This window comes from Panthera leo, chromosome B1, assembly GCF_018350215.1.
Source record: "Panthera leo isolate Ple1 chromosome B1, P.leo_Ple1_pat1.1, whole genome shotgun sequence".
Classification (NCBI taxonomy): domain Eukaryota; kingdom Metazoa; phylum Chordata; class Mammalia; order Carnivora; family Felidae; genus Panthera; species Panthera leo.
Window position 1 is genome coordinate 59648048 of NC_056682.1, and position 19118 is coordinate 59667165.

The following is a 19118-nucleotide window of genomic DNA, read 5'->3' on the forward strand; positions in this document are numbered from 1 at the left end:
TCAATCTGAGAGGAGACAACAGAAAAGCATGAATACCAGTAGGCAAAATTCATATGGGTCCATCCTGAATGCTAGCTATCACAGTTAATATGAGCTCATTCCTCTCAAATACCTCCCAACTGAAAAGGAGGGAATATAGGAACAGAGAGAGAAAGAAGTAAGGGGGAGGGAGTACTGGGGAGAAAGAAAAAAGGGAGGGAGAAAGGGAGGAAGGAGGAGGAGGAAAGGAAAAGGTTACTGGTAGAAATGCTGAGGTATCTGAATCTGGGACCAAAATGGACTTTCAAATGCTAAAAGAATTAACTATATGCAAACTCCATATTTTCTCCTTCCACTTAAAATGGCATGATAAATTGAGACTTATGTGATTAATATTAAGAGGGGAAGTCTGAAGAGTCTATCTAGCATTAGCTAGTTTTTAGTAGTCAAGTGGTTGCCATATGGCTTCTAAGGGTAAGCGATGAGAACATTCTTAATTTCAACTGAGATTTGTCAAAATTCTTGGTTTGTTCACTTTTCCTCTACACTATTAATATATTTTAGTTTAGGGTTTTCATCCTTATACCAAAAGGTTTGGTCACAAGTCTAGGCCACTTCCTCTTTCTCCTTCTCCACTTTCTTCCTGTCTCACTCTCCAAATTCCTCCTCTAAACTATTTTGTAATTGTTTACATTGTAAGCAGTAACAGCCAATATACATTGGGAATTTAAGTAAGTTTTGTGGTCACTAAAAAGCACTTCTGAGTTGTGGAGGTTACCAGTAGATGTAAATGGCAAATATATGTATGTAAAATAAAAATTCATATATAAGTAAAACCATATTTTCAAACCATATAGATGCTGATGCTAATATATCCATTGGGTAGTTAGCAAGGATCATTTACAAGTGTCTATATAGCCCTATCATGTGAAAACAGGAAAAAGGGAGGGGGTGGGACCACAATCTCACCTAACCCACAAGCACAGAACTCTACAACAGACTTTTGAAAGGCACAAATTCAGAGTCATTTTAGCACCCACACCCTCACATATCCAATTTGGCCAAGAAAACACTTCCTCCGTTCTAGGGAAAAACACACTAACATTTGCCTTTTCATTGAGAAAGTTACAGGAACCCATTAGATTACTGCAAGGAATGAAAATGACTTCAGCGTGATACCGAAGCAAAGGACTTTTAAGTTTGAGCCTGACCTTGTGAATTTCTACACTTGGCAAGGCTGCGGGGAAACGCCGTGGGACTCTGGTGTTCAACAGAGAGAGCACTGCTCTGTCGAACATTCCAGCCCTGACTCACTGGAAGCCGCTCCTAATGTCTGTGTAATCCTCAGGGCAGCATTTAGGAAAAAACGCTTATTTCATCTCCCTCGGTTCTCTGAACGGGACCCGTCTTCCCATGCTACTGACCAAAACAGAGTCCCGATATCCTGTCACTCCACCCACTCTTTTCTCTATTCTTCTAACCACTAAAATCACCACCAAAGATGGAGAATATTTATAAATAACCCCCAGAATGATACAATGTCTATTGAGTCTGATTGGCCAGAAAGTCACTATCCTCTCAAACGAGCATGATACATGTGCATGCTATCCTTCCAGAACTGAGCTGAAATTCTAGAGCCCTCGCCCTTGCGTGAACTGTGCTAAGTGTTGTCAAGAAATTTTAATGCCTCCAACTTGGTATTAATAACGGCTTGATATTTATTAGGTAATGACTATATTAAGGAAAGTGAGGTTTAGAGACATTAAGTATCATGCCCAAGGCCACACACAGTCATTAACTGGAGAAGCCAGGAACGGAGCTCAGGGGTATCTGATTCCAAAGCTGCTACTACATACTATTGTACTACATCCCTAATGTGGTACTTTACACTGAAGAGACTTTAGTAAATCAAGACACCTAAAATTAATTAATTGCTTTCATAATTCCACAAACCTGAATAGTAGCATATATTATGCTGCTTGAGTAGCTCCAGAGATGTAAAATGTGATCTCATTTATGTAACATCTATTTGTTCAGTTTCCCTTACATCCACTTAGTGAGGCTTCAATGACACAGAAAAGAATGACAAAGAGATAAATCATCTACCCAGATGACTAGTAAGCCAGAGGAGTACAATAAAATGGTGGGGATTAAAATGAAGAACAGTCCTAGTTAGAAGCATCAGGAAAGGCTTTGTGAAGAGAAGATATTTGAGTGGGGCCCTGAAGAACAAGCAGGATGTGGGTATGGGAGAGCAGGTGGGGGGGAGAGTGTTTAGGTCAAAGCTGGTTAAGTAGGATGATTTTTTTTTAAACAGCATTAAATTTTACTTGTAGTTGGAAGAAAATCTATCTTTGACCTCAACCTGTTAAAACTATAATGAGCAATGACATTACTTTTTCTTTAAAAAGATACACTTTTCCAAATGTGCTTTATTTTATTTAAATTTTTAAATGTTTATTTAATTTTGTGAAAGGGGAAGTGGGAGCAGGGGAGGGGCAGAGAAAGGTGGGCAGAGAATCTGAAGTCAGCTCTGCACTGACAGCAGTGAGCCTGATGTGGGGCTTGAACTCACAAACTGTGAGATCATGACCTGAGCTGAAGTCAGACGCCCAACCGAGTCACCCAGGCGTCCCTCAAATGTGCTTTATTTTAAATAAAAAGTACACTAAAAGTTGTGGTCAATTTCGTAAAAAAAAAAAAAAATAAAAAAATTATATAATATATATATACATATACATATACATATACATACATATATATATATATAATTTCTACAGGTGGTGAATATACCCATAAGGTCCACTGTAAGTCACACATGTCTGCCCTGGAGCGCAGGCAGAACCTGTAACTTGTTTCTAACCAACAGAATATGGAAAAGGTGACAGGCAGTCACTCACTTGATTAGATTACAGTTTATGGCAAAAGTGATGGGACGTCCTCACTCCCAAAATTATGTTACCTTATATCCGACTCCATCTTAGCAGACTAGAGACAGACTCTACTGCTGGCCTTGAAAACTTTGAATAAGCAAACTGTCGTACCATGAAGAGCTTTTGGGGTTGTCTGCAGGGCAAAAATTTCAGGCAGCCTCCACTCGGTGGTATGACACAAGGGTCCTCAGTTCTACTACTGAAAAGAAAGGAAGTCTAGCAACAACCTGAAAGGAGTTGAAAGTAAACTCTTCCCCAGTTGACCCTCCAGATGAGAGTGCAGCCTGGCTGACACCTTGGTTACAGCCTCGTGAGACCCAAGCAGATGACCCAGTTGACCTATATGTGGACATCTGACCTATGAAAACTGTGAGATAATAAATATATGTTGTTTTAAGCCACTAAGTTTGTAGTAACTTGTTACATAGCATTAGAAAACTACTACACTGCCGGAATAAAATTTTTTTTTTTTTTTTTAAGGACTTGATGCATTCACTCTAGTCTTGCTTAGAACTGTCTTCTAAACCAATTGTGTTTGTCTGAATGATTCATCTATACCAGTGGTTAAAATCATCTGGTAAGCTTTTAAATTACAGACTGCTTGCTTCCTACCTCCACCCCCCTACCCCCCAGAGTTTCTGATTCAGGAGATTTGGAGTGAGCCTGAGAATCTGCATTTCCCAGAAGTTCCTAGCTGGTACTGATGTTGCTGGTTTGGGGGACCACATTTTCAAAACCACTGGTCTCTATCAATTTATTCTCTAAACGTATTCTGTGTTAATTTACATCTCTAAAGCAAAAGGACTACAGTATATACTTTTCAAATGTAATCTAAAATACTGAAGCCTTTGTGTCAACATTACATTAACATATTCTCCTGTCCCTCAATCCATCATCCATATTTGTCTTGTGAGGAAACAATTACAAATAAATGCAGAAAACCAAACACAGTAGGAATACAAAATCAGAAGTGATGAGAAAAGGGATCCAACTGTTCCCAACTTTTGAGCTGTGACTTGGTAGCAAAGACCCTGCACTACTATTAAATTAGGAGCAAAATATCCATGGCAAAAATAATTATTCTCATTCTAGCAGTTATAATCTCTCAAAATGTTGGAAATCCTTTGATGATATTTACCGTATCTCAACCGTTAGGTTCAATATTCGCTAGAAAGCCTCTGACGACAAGCTAATATGTAGCTTGGGGAAGTTGCTTGCCCTCCCCAAAATTAGGAAAACAGGAAAAATTAGAGAAAATTAGGAAAGATCTGCAGGTCTTTGTAACTCTTTATCCCTTGGCTTAATAGATTGGAGGCTTTGGCCTCTTTTTCTACATGCAATTAAATTTCCCTCTCTTTTCTACATATAGTGACCATATAGCCTCAATTTCCTCAGACAGGTGTAGTTTCAAATATGCGGTCTCATTGTCATAGCATGTGTCTGATTTTTTTTTTGACTTCAAAATATGGTCATCTGGGGTCCCTGAGTGGCTCAGTCAGTTGAGCTTCCAATTCTACATTTTGGCTCAGGTCATGATCCCAGGGTCATGGGACTGAGCCCTGTGTCAGGCTCCATGCTTAGCATGGATATTCTTGCTCTCCCTCTGCCTTTCTCACCCACTCATACTGTTTCTAAAAATATGTGTGTGTGTGTGTGTGTGTGTGTGTGTATGTATGTATACATACATATACATATGTATATACATATGCATACATACAGTCATCCTACAGTCATCTGTACACTTTTAAGAATAATACCTACAGTTGAAACTAGGCTACATATCCTCTGCCTTTATGGTCCTCTCTTGATTTCCATGCCTTTGTTGAGCCTGGCCACCTTTTACACAGGAGTGAAAACTGCCCCTCAAACTGAAGGACATCTTCACCCAAAGCCTCAACCTCAGGGTAGGGTCCCAATGTGTCCCCTTCCATGGGCCTCTGACCATCTGTCTACTTTTTATTTGTTCATTTGTCTGGCCCGTGAGAGTGGAGCACCCACACCACTATGCAGGAAAGTGTGAGAAACCTCAGGATACAAATGACAAATAGTAATAATAAGCTCTCTGTTACTGTGTATCTGCTGAGTCCCTCTCCCTGTCTATACACTGATGCAATAGGTAGTAAATAGAATCCAACTTGATCTAAAATCTGATTCTTTTCAGTCTTAGCTCCGAAGTCTCTACCTATCAAGTGAACTCTACTTTAGCCATGGTACTTTATGGCTGGCTTCCAGGTGTAAATTGCTTTCTCTGGAGACATCTCCAACCTGAGTGTGGTTACTTGATCATGCAGATTTCTCGCTCAGAGAAATGGCAAATACTTTTTCTTAGATCCTACTCCTACATTACTTTCATTACTCTTCTCCGGCATTCAATTATTATTATTAATTTTTAGAGACAGAGCACAAAGGGAGGGGCAGAGAGAGAGGGAGAGAGAACCCAGGCAGGCTCTGCACAGTCAGCACAAAGCCCAACGCGGGGCTCAAACTCACAAACCGTGAGATCATGATCTGAGCCAAAATCAAGAGTTGGACACTTAACCAACTGAGCCACTCAGGTGCTGCTTTGGCATTCAATTATTATTTCTAGCTTTTTGGGTTGTTTTCCTTTTCTAGGCATGATCTTTTTAATGTTTTTCAGTGGTTATCATTCATATTGTTTGGCCTCTTTATATATCAACTAATTTATTCCTTATTTTTTAATGGATTCTATTTTTTAGAGTAGTTTTAGTTTCATAGCAAAATACAGCAGAAGGCACAGAGATGTCCCATATGCAGAGCATGCAACACATGCATAGCTTTCTCTATTGGAAGGAAGTGCTTCCTTTCACCAGAGTGCTACAGCACCAGAGTGCTCCAGCAGAAGGCTACATTTGTTACAACTGATGAACCTACATTAATGTGTCATTAGTCCAAAATCTACCCCACTATTCACTCTTGGTGTTGTACGGCCTAGAAGTTTAGTAAATGTGTAATGATGGGTATCTATTATTATAGTATTATATGGAGTAGCTTCACTGCCCTAAAAATCCTGTGTTTTATCTCTCTCCCAAATCCTGGCAATCACTGTTCTTTTTACCTTCTCCATAGTTTTGCCTTTTCTAGGATGTTATATAGGTGGAATCATATAGTATACAGACTTTTCAGACTGCCTTCTTTCACTTAGTAATATGTATTTAAGGTTCTTGCATGTCTTTTCATGGCTTGATGGCTCATTTCTTTTTAGTGTCGAATAATACTTCACTGTCTGGATGTACCACGGCATTAATTCTAGGAGTTAATGTCTATGCCATTAAAAATAAAAAAAAGTCTCATACAACTCAATAGGAAAAAAACAAACTGATTAAAACATGGGCAGAGAGGGGTGCCTGGATGGCTCAGTTGGTTAAGCGTCAGACTTCAGCTCAGGTCATGATCTCATGGCTCATGAATTCAAACCCTGTGTTGGGCTCTATGCAGACAGGGAAGAACCTGGAGCCTGCTTCAGATTCTGTGTCTCCCTCTCTCTCTGCCCCTACCCTGCTCATGTTCTTTCTCCCTCTCTCAAAATTAAAGAAACATTAAAAAATAAAATAAAACAAAATAAAAAAGGGCAGAGAAACTGAATAGACACTTCTCCAAAGAAAACACACAAATAATCAACAGGTACATGAAAAGGTGTCCAACCAACATTACTAATCATCAGGGAAATGCAAATCAAAACCACAATGAGGGATCACCTCACACCTGTGAGAATGGCTATCATTGAAAAACATAAGAGTTAATAAGTGTTGGTGAGGATGTGGAGAAAAAGGAACCCCTCATGCACTGTTGGTGGGAATGCAGATTGGTGCAGCCATTATGGAAAACAGTATGGGGGTTACTCAAAAAAATTAAAAATAAAACCACCATATGATCCAGAAATTCTACTTCTTGATATTTATCCGAAGAAAATGAAAACATTAATTCAAAAATATTATCTGCACCCCCATATTCACTGCAGCATTATTTACAATAGCCAAGAATGGAAGCAACCTAAGAGCCTATCAATGGATGAATAAAAAAAAATCGTATATATATATACACGATGGAATATTTTTCAGCCATAAAAAAGAATGAAACCTTGCCATTTGCAACAGCATGGATGAAACTTGACGGCACTATGCTAAGTGAAAAAAGTCAAACAGAGAAAGACAAATACCATGCATTACTTACATGTGGAATTAAAAAACAAAACACTGAGTTTATAGAAACAGAGAACAGATTGATGGTTGCCAGAGGTAGGGGGGATGTGAAATGGGTGAGTAGGGTCAAAAGGACAAACTTCCAGTTATAAAATAAATAAGTCACGTACAGCATGGTGACTATAGTCAATAATCCTATATTTCCTATCTGGAAGCTGCTAAGAGAATAAATCTTAGAAGTTCTCATCACCAGAAAAATTTTGTAACTACACATGGTGATGATGTTAACTAGACTTATTGTGATCATTTTGCAGAATATGCAAATATTGAATCCTTATGCTGTATATCTAAAACTAATACATGTTAATTACCCCTCAATAAAAGAAATAACTTTCACAAGATTCATAGGTTCGTAAATCTTTTATGAGAATTGTTACAACTCATAAACTGGAAATCAAGAAAGGCTCGTTATTCATTCAAATATACATTGAAATGTACTATGTGCTAAAACACTGTGCTAGTCCTGGAAGCATGCCAATAAATAGAAAACTGTTCTTGCCCTTAAAGCTTTATATTTTATGTCGCAAGGGTTTTCCTTCTCAGGTTTTAGTGCCAATGCTAGAGTTTCAAGTCCTTCCTCTTGATGAAGGGAATAGTTTGATGAGAGTACTCTGAAAATCCAAGCAGGATATGCACACACTGCTCTTAAAGGGAGAAGAAAGAAAGAAAGAAATGGTGTCAGATTAGGAGACTTAATCCAAGCTGGTGAGAGAGAAAATTGATAAAAAGCAGGGACATTTAACAGGCCAGAATGAGGTAGGGCTCAAGTCTGTTTTTACTTGGATCCACGATTTCCTGACCTTAGTGTCGTTAATGATAAAGCAAAAATAATGAACAAATCTGAGGGCAAAGATTCAACATTCCTGAGCACATGTGGCAGTAAAAAATTTACAGTTGGGAAGGTTTCATTCAACTGTCCTTTTCTCTCCCGCACACAGTCCTTAACATTTCCCCAAGTAACCAGTTTCTTGGATTTAGATCACATGCAGAACAGCATGAGTAGTTCCTACATCAATAATGCTTTCACTACCAAAACAATCATTTGGAATTTCGTTGGTGGAATGCATTCCATTTTAGCAGTTTACTGTGACAATATTGGAATGAGAAAGGAACGAAAACAGTAAGTAGGAGAGAACTCTTCTTAATACATTAGAGAATGTGTTTTTAAAAGCAAACATCATTAAAATAATAAAGAGAATGCAATATGAAGACATAATTCAATATAAAATTCAGGTTATATTATCTTGATTCTCTAAGTGTTATATCTTTATTTATTTATTTTAGGAATTACATCATCATTTGCCCAGCATCTCATGGTCTCTAATGATATCCCCACTATTTGTGCTTCAACTAATACAAAGTGGGGTCATTCAATACAGTATTGACAATATATAAAGATGATTCACAGAAATGTAATAAAAGAAGTGGTGAACCAGAAAACTTGAGTCCTGGGTTCTGGCTTTGATGGTGGTGATGGTGATGATGATGATGATGATGATGATGATGATAAATGGTTGCTACCAACTTGTAGTCACTTACTGAGTGGCAGACCTTATGCTGTGTTTTACATGACTTTCCTCTAAGGTAATCGTCTCCATAATCCTTTAAATGCTATAATGATATCATTTTATAGATAAACCTGAAACTTTGAGTTTGAGAATGAGTATGAGTGACTTATTCAAGGTCATAGCTAAACTAATGAGGTAAGTCAGGATTCATGCTCATTCCTGACCCCGAAGCATGCAGTGTCCTTTTTACCACCACTCGATTATATCTATCAACTCACTGAAGTTCTGTGGTCTCATTTTGTTTCCTAGAAAAATGGAGGAGTTGGACCAGGTGACCTTTGCAGTTCCCTTTGGCTTTAAAATTTTATGAATCCTTTGATTCATTTCATGAATCCTTTCATTCATCTCATGCTGCAAGACCATAAGAATTGAGGTCTAAATTTCCCAAGCCCTCATCATGGCTGTTTTGTCCTGTTCTGTATTATGGAGAAACTGGGGTAGTAGGTCTATAACTCCAAGGTTGTGGCCATTGTGCTGGTGTTGTAGACAGACTGTGGTACAGAGAAAAAAAAATGGCTGTGAAAGGGACACCTTAGTCTCCCTGATCCATATTCCTACCTAAGCTGATCCAATATGTAAGCAGAAGCAGAAAGGAAAAGAGGGCTACCAGGAGTCATTCCATAGTAGCACCCTTTTCCTGGACACAAAGCCTTCTTGAATCTTAATTAGACACCACTTTTCCCTGACAAGTTAAGTTTTTCTTCTGGGTTATCTGAAGAGGGAAGTGATTTCACAGGGAAACATCCTAGGACTGAGGTAGCTGCCCCAGAGTTGTATTCTCTGAGTTGAGAGCTATCAGGATGGAGAGGTCTTTGCTGGCTTCTGACATCTGGTTGCTGCCTTCCCTCCCCCCAGCCAGGGAAAGCAAAGGCAGAGAACCCTGTGGAGATTTCAGACTTATGTTTTCCTCTGGGATTCCCCCCTCTCTGCAGCAAATATTTCTTAAACAAAGAAAGTAAGTTCCCATCTGTTACAATTTGGAAATTTCCAAATTCCCCCCACTTGTGTTGTGTTTGTTTTGGAAAACCCAGGAGATGTCCACAGATATATGGAGGTCTCCTGAAGGGTGTTTTGAAAAGATTGCAAAACTGAATCACAGCAAAAGTCAAACTGCAAGCACGCTTTTATTTTTAGGCTCCAGGCCAGACCTGAACAAACAAAACAAGCAGAAAATAAACAAGAACAGCAAGTTAAAAGGTCCAGTCAGCAACCTCATTCAAACTCTTTATCTACAATAGGGATTGGTAGGACCATCTCTAACCAAAACTCTAAATTTAAGCTACTTACAGACCTAAAATCATGGTATTACTCACTTACTAGAAATTGAGTAAGACCATAGACTCATCACAATTGAGTGGAATTTTGGGCAAAGGATCATCTTTTCATAGGACTGCCTAGTGATAAAATAAGAATCATGATCACTAAATTCTTTATCAAAATCTACAGTGTCCCCATTTTTTAAAATCTCAACTGTAGTTGAATTAAATTTCTGTCCTAGATATAGTGCTAGTTGCTGGGGATTAAAAAATGATTGATACCTCCACAGGTACCATACTCCTCCAGAATATGATCGCCTAGTGATGGAGTCAGTCAAGCATTCAAATAAATAAATGCCACTCAGTTTGACAATGAATGCCATCTAGCCATTAAACCCACTGATATTTATTGTTTATGATGTGCCAGGCACTGGGGTAGGGATAGGGCAAAGTGAAGAACAGGAGTGATACAAGCCTGATGTCACAGAACATATAATCTTGTGGAGAGACAACCCTAGTGAGTAATTACATGGGGGTTATCATGGGAGAAGTCCTCAGTGCTGGTGGAGGACACACAGGATGACCTAATCCAGTCTATGCCTCCTGAAAAGCAGGGCATGGCATTTGCAAAAGAAGAATAGAGGAGAAACAGCAGGTGGGAAGTTGGGAATCTAGAAAATCAATCCTTGAAAATAGAAAGGAGGGAATGAAATAGGCAAGGCATTTTTTATAGTTTAAAGGAAATCCAACTACATCCAATAAATTACTTAAAGTGTTTTCTCATTTAGTGCTAAACAGAGACTACACAACTATCAATCAGCATACGTTGGGTTACCATAATGAATTAATATGATTGCAGCTAAATGGAAATAAATCAGTAATTTCAGTTGACCTGTGCAACCTACTAGATGTTTTGAAATACTGGAAGCTATTTAAAAACTACTATTACTAATTTTTTTAAAAAACCATAGTTGGGAAACAGGATCCTGGTAAGTTAGGGTCTGGAGCATCAGAATGATGTATCTGGTATGTTCACTAAGGAGGAAGTGTTCTTGTCCTCAAAACACTATGCACTTGGCTTTCTTTCCAAATGAATTATTTGTAAGATATTAAGGGAACATCTCAATACTACCATAATACATTAAACAAACCTTTCTTTAAAACACAGAGTCTTCTTCTCCACCTAACTTCTTTCCAATTTACTTTTTCCTTCTCCAGGACAAATCTGGCCTCAATACTGAGCCAGAGGTCAGAGAGCTAAGGTCACCTCATTTGAGGTTTAAGTAGGAGCTGGCAGAATGAAACCAGCCCAAGTCAGATACAGAAGACAGATTTTTCAAGAAACACTGGGTATGGAACTCAAGGAAAATGAAGGAACCGGCAGCACTTGCCAGGCTGAAGCAGAGAAGCCATGTAAAAAGTGACTAATTAAAGCTCATTAACTCCTCTGAATAGAAAAATCAGGTCTAGTACAATCCACATTGCTTTCTCAGAAACTACTTAGAATAGCTAAGCACATAGGGGTAAAGGCAGCTGATCTGCCAGCTTCTGTCCACTTTGGAAAGCCAGAAACCCAGTAGGCTTTCTCTAGTGAAGCCAGGACATGTTGAAATGCAGCTATTTCCCTTTGTGCCCTGATCTCAGGGCAACCGGGCTGTTGTGTGCTCTGGCAAACAGAAAAATACAGTCTGTTGTTGATTTAATGCTCTGCTTTGCCTTCTAAGCCATGTCCAGTATGAGCTTTCTAGGACCACTGAACCACAGCAAAAGAGGCATTCATGTCCCAGGTTTTTACGGGATGTACTGACCTTTTTGTCCCTCTTTCTCTTTCAAGACAATTATTCTCATCAAAAAGATCACCTTCATTATAAGGAAGGAATAGTTTTCACAACTTGACACCCTCACTAGCTCAGAAGCCCACGAGACCTCATATAATAGAGATAAGGACAGGAATAGTTTCTGAACTGTCACTATTCTCTTTGAAATTTCTTCCATTTTGCCATCTTAGAAATATGACTTTGGCACCAGCCAGATCAGAGTATTCCACCACCCTAAGTTTTATCTGGTTGTACAGAAATGAGCCATACAGGGGAAGAGACCTTGAAGCCAAGGGGAAAAATCTGAAACTTGGGATGAAGTTAATCAAGCCCATATTACACTTAACATTCTTCTCTATTAAATAAGGGTCACTTCCTTCAAGATACTATTTTGAGCAAAAAAGATTTCCGCAATTCTGCAAAACTAAAGTTAATCAAACAGCCTAGCAAAAATGGAAAACAGATGTCACAGAACGTTTTAAAAAGGTCATAATGACAGTCAGCTTGTCTTCTTAAACTCATTTGCAGTTGCTATCATTCCCTGTACTTAAGTTCACGAGTCCCTGGAATGGGAGCATTTAGATCAATTTCATATAAACAGCAGTAGAGAGGCGATTCAAAGAGAAGTACGCCGGGGGGGGGGGGGGGGTCTTGTAGAGTTTTCTTTTGCTATACAACCTGACCAGCTCTTTTGGCTTAAACTCTCGAACTCTTTTAAATTAATGTTTTCCATCTTTCAAAAGAACTTTCCATACCACCAACTCTGACTGCAGCTTTTTTACAGTCCTTTCCGGTAGTCTCATGTTCAATTATCTTGAAAGCACCTGCAAGGTTAACTAAGAAACTTAATACCTGTCAACTCCAGCTCAGGACAAAAAACATAGCATCATGAAATTTTTTTGAGAAAAAGTCATAGTTAACTTAAGAACGGACATCCATTATTAGACTTTCAATGTATCTTTTAGGATATCCAAAACTCAAAATTACAAAGTTTTCTTGAAATAACCAAAATTTCAAATCAGGATGAAGAAATGAAGCAGGTTTACTATCTTAAAAAGTGCATTCATAAAAAGGAAATGTAGAACTTGTAAGAGTGACCAGAGAGGGATTACTGACAGTCTCATCACTATTTTTCATCCAATTTATCTTTTAAAATATCTTTTGGGATGTCTGCCAGGATTTGAGACCATCTGATAATTGCTGACATATATCCCTAGAATTACAAAATTTACGAATACTTTTTATAGAGTCAGCCCCATTTACTGTAAATGGCATGCACCATTTTTTAAGTTCCTACAGACATGGTAATTATGAGGAAGCAATGAATTGTTATGCTGTCTGTTGTTTATATAAGCCTCCTAACACAACTACAAATCAGGGGCTGTTTCATTCATTCATTCATTCAGTCACTCATTTTTTTTTTTTTTTTTTAGTTTATTTACTTTTGAGAGACAGAGTTCTGGCAGGATGGGGCAGAGACAGAGGGAGACACAGAACCCAAAGCAGGCTCCAGGCTCTAAGCTGTCAGCACAGGGCCCGACATGGGGCTTGAACTTATGAACCGCAAGATTATGACCTGACCTGAGCCAAAGTCAGATGCTTAACTGACTGAGCCACCCAGGCATCCCTTTATTTATTTTTTAATGTTTACTATTTATTTTTGAGAGAGAAGGTACACATTTACGATTAGGGGAGAGGCAGAGAGAGGGAGACAGAGGATCTGAAGCAGGCTCTGGGCTGACAGCAGAGAGCCTGATGGAGGGCTTGAACTCACGAACGGTGAGTTCAAGTTGAAGTTGGACACTTAACTGACTGAGCCACCCAGGCACTCCAACCAGGAGCTGTTTTGAACTGAAACCATGATCTCCGCTACATCAGGGAAGAGAGGACGTAAATAAATGCATATGGACAGGGAAGAATTCTAATGAGAGCATTAATAAAGTAGATGAGAAACAAAAACTCACACAGTAGGTGGGTACACTTACGCTGGGCTTGCTTCTAGTGATGCCCTTCACACGTGTGATGGGAAGGCCTGCTGCTTCTACATTAAGTATCCTCAAAACAGACCATTTTTTCCTGCCTGGACTTTATGCTTGAAAGCCTTCGACTTGTTTTCCAAGAAAGCTTTGTGATTCAAGCTATGCATTCAATAAATGATATACTTATTAATGTTGCCATTAGTAGCTTGTAATATTCTAAGTATTATTTGTAAAAATATAGAAGTAAATAATGAAAACTAAATAAGTGCTCTGCTATTCGCTGGGGTAGGAGCATGCATGTGGGGTGAAGAAGGGTCCACGTGAGGAGAGACCAGAGGTAGAAAGTTCAGTTTAGATATTGTCGGAATACTTGGAAATGAGGTGCCAAGGCCTATAATGAAGTGAGGGCAGCAGAAATGGAATGTCTGGAAAACATACATTAAAGAAGCAAAATGAAAATGACCAGACACTGCAGACTATTCATGATACTTGTCACACACAAGTCTCATGGATGTCCTCTGTCTTCCACAGAGGCTCTCTCAGTCATCTTGCACTCTTGAGGTACCCCCGCACCCCCACGCATGGTCATGTTATGTCTATGTGTGTGTCTTTTGAGAATGAGATCTTAGTTACAGAAAATGACTCCTGAAGGATACTTACTTTTAAACCCTCACTAATAGCAGGTTTTAAGTTTTCCATTGCCTCATCAGTTTCTGGCCACAAATCAACGAAAAATGCACAGAGAAATGGCCTTGAAGGTTGAGGAAAAGGACAAAGGTAATGTGGTTTAAAAATGAGAAAGAATGGTCAGATTCTTTGCATGCTTGGAATTCACTGATGCTACTCCTCCAAGCAGACATCATAGCTCAGGAAATACATTGGGAAACAGATGAGCCACACAGCTGTTGCTGTCTCTGGTCCGCATGCTATGTGTGTTTTGCTCAGTCCCAAACCACTGTCGCAGCATCTCGGAAAATCATGCTGTCTTTGGTCTTTGAAGTGAGACTACGTAACTTCCAATAAGATAGGCTCTTTTGAAGGCTTAGGGGCATGGGTTAAATCATTCCTTCTTTCTCTTACTTGGTCTTGCCTGTTTCATGACCAACAGAGGGTCACTGTAGACATAGGGATCAAAGAGTTCTACCAAACAGGTTCTTTGTAAAGCTTGGTTATCTATCTAGGGATTGACAGAGCTGCCCTGTATTAATGGAAATAACCAGAATCTCACTGAAGAATAGAGAAAAGAGCACAGGGGAAACCAGATAGTATACTTTTGACTTACGACAAAGCACCTTGTTAGTAAAGAAAATTCTTAGAAAAAAATTGGCATCTGCCACTTGGGTGATCCATCAAGTAAAGTGAACCTTCTGTACGTAGAGAAAATATTTTCCTAACTCCTCATTAGTAACAGAGCCAACAATTTTCTTCTAAATGTGCCTTAATCTTGCAAGTGTGTTTTCTTTAGTTTCTCACTCTACAGATGTCTTCTCCATCTGGCACTCAAAAATATTGTTACTTGCATACAATTTTATTTTTAAAAAATTCCCAAATATGTTTTGTATCAACTATCTTTGAATTATCTTAGAGATTTGAGTATCTGGTTAGTCTCCATTCCATTGTTTGATAAGTACACTCAATGTTTAATCCTATTCACTTTGTAGGTCAGATTAAGGCTGAGTGTTCAAAAGAGAAGGGAATACAAGCTGGCATTCTATTTTGCATGCATAGTATCTTATGTAACAGTCATCAGTTTGCATATTCCACTTGTGCTCCAAAAGGCACATAAAGCTGCCTCTTGAAAGAATGAAGTTTAGAACAACCCAATACAGACAAATCCTCTTTACCCATTGTACACAGATTAAGCTCCTTGTTTCCTACGTTTCAATGTTTCACACTTCATGTTACTGACCATTGTCCTCCCCCCACCGCTATTTCTTCGAATGGTCTGCTCTTCTTTCTCGGTCTCTTCATCACAACTGGCAGCATATTTTTGACACCAACGTCACTAGCAAACGGAAGCATGAACTTGAGGGCAACCTTACTGAATGTTCTTAAACATACTGTGGCAGACGATGTTTCACTGTTAGCTCCCTAATGGCCATCCTGTTCCACCCAACTTGAATTCCAATGTTTTCAGATAGTGGGTGAAGAATCGTTTGAATGTTGGGCCCTCTCCAAGCCCCAAGAATGGTTAGGTCTTAGCCAGTCATGGTGATTCCATTCCCCTTTGCAAAATACTCACTTTCTCATCCTTTTTTGGAATGAAAAATGGACCCAAGACACAGTTGTGGTCAATGACGCTCAAGGGAAAATTGGCTGGAAAGGATCTTCTTCAGAATAAAATAAACAGAGACATACAAAACTTCTTGCCTCTCCCCCATAGTTCCTGGTCTAGAAACTGGTGTGAGGACATTTGAGCAGCTACATGGCATTTGAGCAGCTACACCCATCTTACAACCATGAGGGAAAGGCAAAAAGATCCCAAATGCAGTCTGACATTTTGAAGCTCCTTAAATGGGCCTATACTCCCAATACATACTCTATGTGTGTGTGTGCATGTGTCTGTAATGTTTGCCCAAGTATGTATATATAGCAACATTAAGGCATATAGTTAAGGCAAAATTTCATACAAAATGATGCCATTTTTGAAGAAGGAGAAAAGAAAGAAAAATTGCATCAATGAATAGAGCCAAATTAAAAAGTAGCCAGAGGCAGACTTTCCACAGCAGAACTCATCCACTGATACTAAATCATTGGAGAGTTTCTGGGTCATTCTCTCCTGTTTCCTTTCAGTAAAGTTTATGTTAATCTATGGGATATTAGTCAAATGTACAGCATTTAGTAGGAATAACTATGTTTCACATAGTAACAATAAAAGTAATTGTAAATGTGGGTGATAAAAGTGAAGGGAAAGAGAAAATCAGAGTCAAAAATGATAAGCATCTGACTCTTGATTTCAGCTCAGGTCATGAATCTCATGGTTCGGTTTGTGAGATCAAGCCCCCAGTCATACTCCATGCTGCTTGGGATTCACTCTCCCTGCCCCGCCCCCCGCCCCTCCCCCACGTTCATGTTCACGCTCTCTCAAAATAAATAGCCTTTAAAAAACGATACAGGGGCGCCTGGGTGGCTCAGTCGGTTAAGCGTCTGACTTCGGCTCAGGTCGTGATCTCGCACTCCGTGAGTTCGAGCCCCGTGTCGGGCTCTGTGCTGACAGCTCAGAGCCTGGAGCCTGCTTCTGATTTTGTGTCTCCCTCTCTCTCTGACCCTCCCCCCATTCATGCTCTGTCTCTCTCTGTCTCAAAAATAAATAAAAACGTTAAAAATTAAAAAAAAAATTAAAAAAAAAACCAAAAAAAAAAAAAAGATACAATTAATTCCTGCTTTTCTACAAGAGACACTTCCAGCAACCACCAGGCACAAAGACCTAAAGCTGAAACTTACTGCTTCCAGCCCTTGCAAAAATATTTCCACCAACATGACTGTTGGTTGTATATACAATGAGGCAGACTACTGTTTTAAAAATTAGAGAAAAGGAGTGTTGTGTTTTTTTTAAGTTTATTTACTTTGAGAGGGAGAGTGTGCAAGCCAGGGAGGGGCAGAGAGAATCCCAAGCCAGCTCAGTGTCAGCACGGAGCCTACCATGTGGCTCTAACTCACAAACCGTGAGATCATGACCTGAACCAAAATCAAGAGTTGGATACTTAACCAACTGAGCCACCCTGGAGCCCTGAAAAGGAGTTTTAAAGTATGAATGGGTTTTTGCCCTCACCCTACATCTTTCACCCTGACTCGGGGGTCACAACATGATAGGAATGGAAGGGTTAGAGGAAAAGAGCCAGATGTAGTCAGATTACTAATTTATTCCAATTTTAATATAATAGGTGGTTAATATGAGGAAGAGAGGTCTTCCTTTCTCATGGTTGTTCTCACAGCAAAGTGAATGACCTCTTCTAAATACCTTCCTTATTTCTTACTGACAGCCTGGGGAGAAATACTAAATGGAACTGATGAAGTGAGGGCCAGGACCCTGGAGCGAAGGGCAGGGCAGCAAGGACAGTAAGGGAGGGACAGATGGGCTTCCTGATGTAAAATGGATGGTTTGTCTGTTAATGAGAGAAGCCACACAACTGTTTTGACCTGTCTTTTGACCTCAGTGGGTATGCTGATTGTGCAGGAGGAAGATCTTGTTTAGGGGCCCAATGGACCTAAATATTATATTGTCAGAGCTCTTCAACAGATAACAGGATTCATCTCTGATATTCATGAAAATGATCCTGGGCTTCCAAGAAAAGTTTCGGCTACACAGAAGGGTAGACATTTCAGAACATTTCTATCATTATTACACTATTACCAATACTATTATTCTCCACCCCGTCCTGCCCACTTCTTTCCTCTTCTACTTCATTTTGGTGCTTAAGGGAATAGTGTCGGTTTTCTGGAAAGTTCACTTTTGTAGAATAGTACATTTTGTAAGGCTGATTTTTAAAAACCTTCATAGTAGCTTATTCATTAAAAAAGGCTAATAAAGATGGAAGACAGAGATGAAATAATATGAGGATGTGGTTCCTTTGAGCTGAAAGGAGGTCGAGCTAGTAAAATGCTCTAACTAGGAAAAAAGAAAGGTGGTTGACTATGCACAATCTCAAGCTGCACCATCCCTCCTCCATGCTCCTCAAACCTTTTATAACAAAAACAATGCAGGAGACACAGAGATTACGGCCTCTGAGACACTCTGTGTTGGATGTTTGACTGCAGCTGTCGAACTACTGATTAGCTTTGTGTGAGCAGGATGTCGACTTGGTTCCCTCCACCTATTGAACACAGATAACTTTCTCAGCTGAAAAATAAATGCCAGGGCTTACATCGCTACTTAATATTTAGCCTTAAAACAGTAAATGCTGTTTTTAGAAATAAATGAATTGCTAGAGTTAATACTGGGCTGCCTCATTAAGAGCTGGATTCAAATCCTAGCTACAATTTTGAAAAATGTTTCCAGAGCTCACAATTTTCTAAGTATATTAAACTGGTACCTCAGATAATTAGGATTTGAGATTTTGCGGGCAACAGTATCAGTGATTAAAGCATTTCATTTTGGCTTAATTGTTAATGACTGAAGAACACTAATATTTTACAATTAAAATTATTGCATTGGTCAAACTTTTCAACAAATCTCAACAACTTAAAAAAAAGAATTAGTTGGGGCACTTGGGTGGCTCAGTTGGTTAAGCATCTGACTTCGGCTCAGGTGGTGATCTCACAGTTAGTGGGTTTGAACCCTGCACTGGGCTCTCTGTTGCCAGAACCGAGCCCGCTTCGGATCCTCTGTCTCCCTCCCTCCCTCCCTCCCTCTCTCTCTTTCAAAA

General features: G+C 39.3%; 1 protein-coding gene and 1 long non-coding RNA gene across 2 annotated transcripts in view; one reads left to right on the forward strand and one right to left on the reverse strand.

The window, feature by feature from the left end:
* Positions 1-19118, reverse strand: part of PALLD (palladin, cytoskeletal associated protein) — a 267481-nt gene that overhangs the window by 149862 nt on the left and 98501 nt on the right. The gene's annotated exons all lie outside the window — the stretch shown is intronic.
* LOC122217722 lies at positions 8239-11385 on the forward strand. Its single transcript, XR_006201645.1, has 3 exons — positions 8239-8252; positions 8417-8716; positions 11175-11385. It is a non-coding gene; the product is annotated as an uncharacterized LOC122217722 (long non-coding RNA).